Genomic DNA, 6,000 nt, shown 5'->3' on the forward strand with positions numbered 1-6,000 from the left:
ACCAAAACTCCAGAAACTCATAACCTCGATGCCCAGACGTCTTCAAACTGTTTTGAAAAGAAGAGATGCTACACCACAGTAAACATATCCCCATCCCAACTATTTTGAGACCTGTAGCAGGCATCAAATTTGAAATGAGCTCATTTTGTGCATAAAATTGTACAATTTCTCAGTTTAAACATTTATGTTATCTATGTTCTATTGTGAATACAATATTGGCTCATGTGATTTCAAATTCTTTTTGCTTTCATTTCATTCAAATAAAAAAAACAAAAAAACACGACCCAACATTTCCGGAATTCGGGTTGTACAAAACAAAAACAAAAAATTGGATAGCCTGTGAAGGCAGCATAAGATAAGGTAAGGATGTCATGGTCATTTGTACTTGTTGATTAAGGTTAAAATGGAACACCATTCAGATTTGCATTTAGTTAGCAATAGCATGAAGGGAAAAAAAAAAAAAAAGAGCTCTAGCAATGGGAACATAGCATTAGCACTAGTCAGTCTTGATTTTTTTTTTGGTCAGATTTTGGTTTTATCAACTAGCTAGTCAAATTCATTAAACTTTAAGCATTACTGCTTGCTATAGCGATATGACAATATAAACGTTGGCAATGATATAAAGTGTAAATCAACTGAACTTTTTCTATATCATTTATATATTGTCATGGTATGCAAATATATTTGTGGAGCTTTTAGTGGGCAGGAGTTATTGACACGTCAGAGCGATAAAGTATGTGTTTTGTGTATTTTCAAAATACTGTATTTGTATTTAAATACATTTTCTCACACAGTATTTTGTATTTTTATTTTAAATACATATTGATGTATTTGTGGCCATCTCTGTTCATATGCAGGGTTTATTTTACCTCATCTAAAAAAAAAAAACTTTCCACTGTAGAACAGAGGTTGCATAAGTGCATTTACATATACACAAACAATATATTCAAGATTTTGGATTTATTACAGATTTTATTAAATGCCAAAAAAAAAAAAAGTTTAGGGTTAATATCCATAGCAGTCCAATATTACAGATGATTATGCATAATTAGCATTGATATTGCAGTGCATTTGTGCTGCATTATGAATTGCACTCTGACACAATTGCTCGCCCAATCAATACTGTAAATATTGACAAACTCCTATGATGTATATCCTACAGTGTGCTATAAAAGACCCCTGGGCAATGAGAGGAAAAACAATCTGATGTACCGCATGAGGAAAACAGAAGAGTTTGGGGTCATATAACAGGTTTAAGGCTCTGAGGTCCTGGGGCACTTAAGCGATGTTCTCACACAAAGTTGAAACTTGTTTGACAATAAAGTGCTAACTCACTCAAGCTGTAATCAGGTTGTCCCATTAACAATTAATCTGGTTTTAGCATGCACAGACACACAGGATTACAGTAACTGGCCATGAATTTAAACAGCTCATGAATGTCTAGCAGAAAGCACAGCTATGGTACAATGAACACTCAGAATACAGCATCCCTTCAGATACTGATTCATCATAAGTCATCATCTCACTGTCAAAGTCTGTCAATACGACAGCAATCAAGCAACACCCGGTTGACTTCCTGATTCGATGAAACCACTCCCTCAGAATCAGGCAATGGGCTCAGATTGGTTAGTTGGGCCAGTGTGTTGTGATTGGCTAAACTGCGTACTGCACATTGTCCGGAAACTTCACGCCCATTACCTTCACGGGCGACAGCTGCATGTGCTGCGGTCAAATGTAAATAATGTCGTCAATATTGCCGTATCAGTTTGAGCCAGAATCAGACCCAGAAAGCGGTAATGAAAAGAGTCAAGCAGAACTTCTGCAAGCACGGCTCTTACAAAACGTTTCTGAATGGAAGTTTGCTGTTGTGATTACATATAACTTTTTGAAGTTTGTACACGTTTGTCTTATACACACAAAATAGCCTCGAACTAACTGGCCACTATAACCAAACAGCGTTGGCTTGTGTTTACGTTCTTGATCAAATCGAAAAATTACGTCATAAAGTATACATGGAAAATACATTTACAAAATTAGTACATAATTACAAATTCGAGTCCAAAATGTTTGTACGCGTTTGTCATAGACACACGAAATAGCATTTAACTAACTGGCTACTAAAGCCAGCGTTGGCATTTGTTTACGTCCTTGATAAAACTAAAACATTACGTCTGAAATTATACATGCAAATACATTTAGCACAGAGAGCTAAACTAGGATTGTAATTGTCAGGAACATAATCAAACATAAATTTTAACCATTGTTGACAAACTACAGCATCCGTAGGAAGCCCGAACACAGAAGACCTGACAGCTGGGTGAAAATAACACCGTTTCGACGGCATGGCTACAACTCTCCACTATAACTCTTCCTCTTCGACAAAGCCGCAGAACATGGCCTTGCCCCCTCTTTTGCATGTTCCGGAGGGAGGGGTTGATGCAAATTTATGGGTTTGTTACGTATGCAACCCGGGAAGTATCTCGTTGTAGTCCCATATGAATCGTTTTTGTAGGCATTAAACTTCCTGATTTTTAAAAGACAATATCTCCGCTTACATTGAACTTTCAGCACGGCAACTTTGCAGATACTGTTCATGCACCAACAGCAACATTACACACCATTTAAAATGAAAAAAAGTGAAATCGCAGTAAACCACCCCTTTAAAGCAAAAAATTACTGTTACTGAAATCTGAAGTCACATGAACTTCTCCAGAGCTACTCTGTGAGCCAGAAATTTAAATCAAAGGAATTGATCAAATTTCATTTGATTACATTTTAAAAGATTTAATTCAATTGTTAAAATTGTATTCTTTCATTTGATTACAGACATTTTTGATAATAAATTTGCATTAATTCATAAAACACAGAATCCAGAAAGATTTTAATGTTTTCATGAATGATTCAAGTTTTATCAATTCAAATTATTAGACATCCCTTTTTATTCAATTATGTTACTAAATATTTAATAAAACCATTAAAACGGAATCCACAAAAAAATGAAAGGAAAACATGGAATTTAAAAAAAAAATAAAAAAAAAATTTAAAAAAAAAGAGGAAAATGGGAAAAATGGAATTTGAGAGAAATAAAACAGATTTCATAGAGCCTATTAGTCACGATGACTAATTTGCACATCCCTATTTAAGTTGCCCTCATAACATTGGGGATTTCATTAAAACGATTATTAAATCTCTATGAGCACACAAACATAAAAAAAAGTTCAATCTCCCATCAGAGATCAAGCCTATTTAACAGTTCAAATGATTTGTAATATTAGTCTACTTGTCTCTCCCTTGTACATTTATGCTTTTCTCCAAACTAATGCTCTTGATTCAAGCTCGTACTGTACGTGTTCAGTGTGTGAGTAGCACAGTCTGTTTGGAGTGCAAGCACAGACGACTCGTGGGCAGCATCGGGAGCAAACAAAACAAAGGCCTGGAGTTTAAAGCAGAACACATGCTCATACGGCAGGCTCTTCACTTCACTTGCTCCCAACAAAGAGTCACATGAGCTGAAAGTTAACCCGTCTCAGAGGGGAGCGCATTCATACGGCTGCAGAAGGACAGGCACATAAAGGAGTACGAGCAGCAGAAGGAGGGCAAAGTCTCTCTGGTTTCCTAACAAACAGGTGACTTTTAAGTGAGAAGTAAAGCCACTGGCATATTGGCAGTTTTATGGCAGCGAAAATTTATTAAAAAAAACAAGTAAAGCTGCAAAATACTATGTCTCCAGTAGCAGCGTTTCCTGCATTGCTTTTCAAAGGCACAGCATTAACTAGATAAATATTGATATGGTACCTAGTCTGTTAATTGTTTGCAGTCTGAAATGAATTTCATAAAAAGAAATCAGTGTAGTCTGATTCACAAACAAATCTTTCTTAGGAGCCATTTATTTTCCAAACCTTTCTGAAAGATGAGACATAATATTTACTTTAAGTACCCCCTAAAATTTCAGGTTAATATCTCAAGAATTCAACTTGGTCTTATTTTGATGTTTGTATGAGAAACATTAAATAAACACCTGTTTGCAGTCTAATGAATCATCCTCTGAATGAATCACTGAATCAGTCAGAGCAGTTACTGAACTCTGACTCACTGAGCAGCTTATCATTACTTTCGGTACCCTTATCTCAAAATGAAGCATGTTTTGTGTACTTAAGGTTCTTGAAACTTAAATTAGTGTAAATATCGACTGGTTGTTCATATGATGTCATTGGCAGACGTTATTGTTGAGATCTGTCTGAAGCATTTAGTGTTGGCGATTCACTGATTCACTGCCTGACCAAATGCACAACTGTGCTCTCCGTAACATTTTAAAACATCGGGCATTAAAATTATTTCAAACTGTGTTCAAGCCAAAACAGACTGGGAGGTTATGGTTATTAGTGTTTGATTTAAAATGTTTAATATGGCTTAAGTGACCATATAACTTGTGTGCAGGACAGCAAACATCCTCTTTGCATTTAAATGGCAAAGCTGTGATTTAGTACACATTCCTCTTAAAATAAATATTTTCAAGAGGACCATAAATGCATTAGCTTCATTGCACTTGCATATTTTCACTGTCCTGTTAATATCCGAATGCTCCAAAAAGTCATTCAGAACAGACTAAAGCACTTACAACCACAGCCGAATGTCATAAAGTTATGTCATGCATGGAAAATTAAAGAGTGTTTAGCTGACTCAAACATAATGTAATACATAATCACATTAGAGCTGCAAGACACGGCTTGCATCAAACTATTAGGTGTGTCACACCTGCAAGCATGAGCGAGACGCTTCCCTTCCTAACATGACGACCAGACACATCCAAAGGGAAAAAACGCAGAAATAATGTGACCACTGGAAACATTCTGCATGAGTCTATTTCTGACATAATCATAGTTTTGCCAGCTATACTTAGACTCTGTGGGGTTTGTCCCTTTGCTCACATGCCACTTCACGGGTGACAATAAGCCAATGCTGGTCTCACGCATCTTCCTGTCTTTGTCAGGTGAACCCGAACACCTTGGCAGGCTTCCACACCTTCTGACCGATGCATTAAATACTGGATAAGGACTTTGATAGAGACTGCACTCACAAAGAGCCATTTATAGCCAAAGAAGTGTTAACTAAAAATTCACTAAGACTTCAACATCATTTTTCAATCCCCTGATATTTCTAGGCTTTCCAAGAGGCTTTTTAAGAACAGCTTAAGGGGTGATCAAATAGGACTGGATGTAGTTCAATATAGTTTGAACAGATTTGGAGATAAACTAGTAGGGAAGTAGATTCTGTGTAAAAAAAAAAAATAAAAATAATAATAAATAAATCATTAATCGACCACTATACTCACAGTACATCAAGACAATTGTTTGGCATTAATAGTTTTCTAAAATGGTATGTTTAGATATTTAATTAGACAATATCTCATTTGCATATGCGCTAATCTGCATACGTTTCCAGAAGCAAAATCTGACCACTGGATAAAGCAAGATTCAAAATTCTTGTTTGTTTTTGTTGACAGATTTTTTTGTCACTCCATGAATCACAAAATACTGTCAACAGACAGAAAATACATACATAATTACCATGTTTTTAGGATTAAAGTGTTATATAAATCAGGTGCATTATATATGATCAAATCCCTCTGTAAAATCCTTCATAATATAGATAGGAACAAAACTGTAAAGTTTGGTTTAAGTTAGTTTCTGGCACAGTACAGGAGAAAAATAAATAAATAAATAAATAAAAATCATGGCCTTAAAAAAAAACATGCATTGGAATTGAAATACCAGTATGTGACCCTGGACCACAAAACCAATAAGTAGCAGCACAAATTGTTGCAATAGGCAAAAATGTCATTGTATGGGTCGAAATTATAAATGTTTAATTTATGCTCATGTTCCATGAAGATATTTTGTAAATTTTCTACCTTAAATGTATCAAAACTTAATTTTTGATTAGTAACATGCATTGCTAAGAACTTCATTTGGACAACTTTAAAGGCGATTCTCTCAATAT

At 35.4% G+C, this 6,000-nt stretch overlaps 1 protein-coding gene across 1 annotated transcript in view; it reads right to left on the minus strand.

The window, feature by feature from the left end:
• Nucleotides 1-6,000, minus strand: part of spag9b (sperm associated antigen 9b) — a 59,802-nt gene that overhangs the window by 52,594 nt on the left and 1,208 nt on the right.

This window comes from Onychostoma macrolepis, chromosome 12 (genome assembly GCF_012432095.1).
Source record: "Onychostoma macrolepis isolate SWU-2019 chromosome 12, ASM1243209v1, whole genome shotgun sequence".
Taxonomy (NCBI): domain Eukaryota; kingdom Metazoa; phylum Chordata; class Actinopteri; order Cypriniformes; family Cyprinidae; genus Onychostoma; species Onychostoma macrolepis.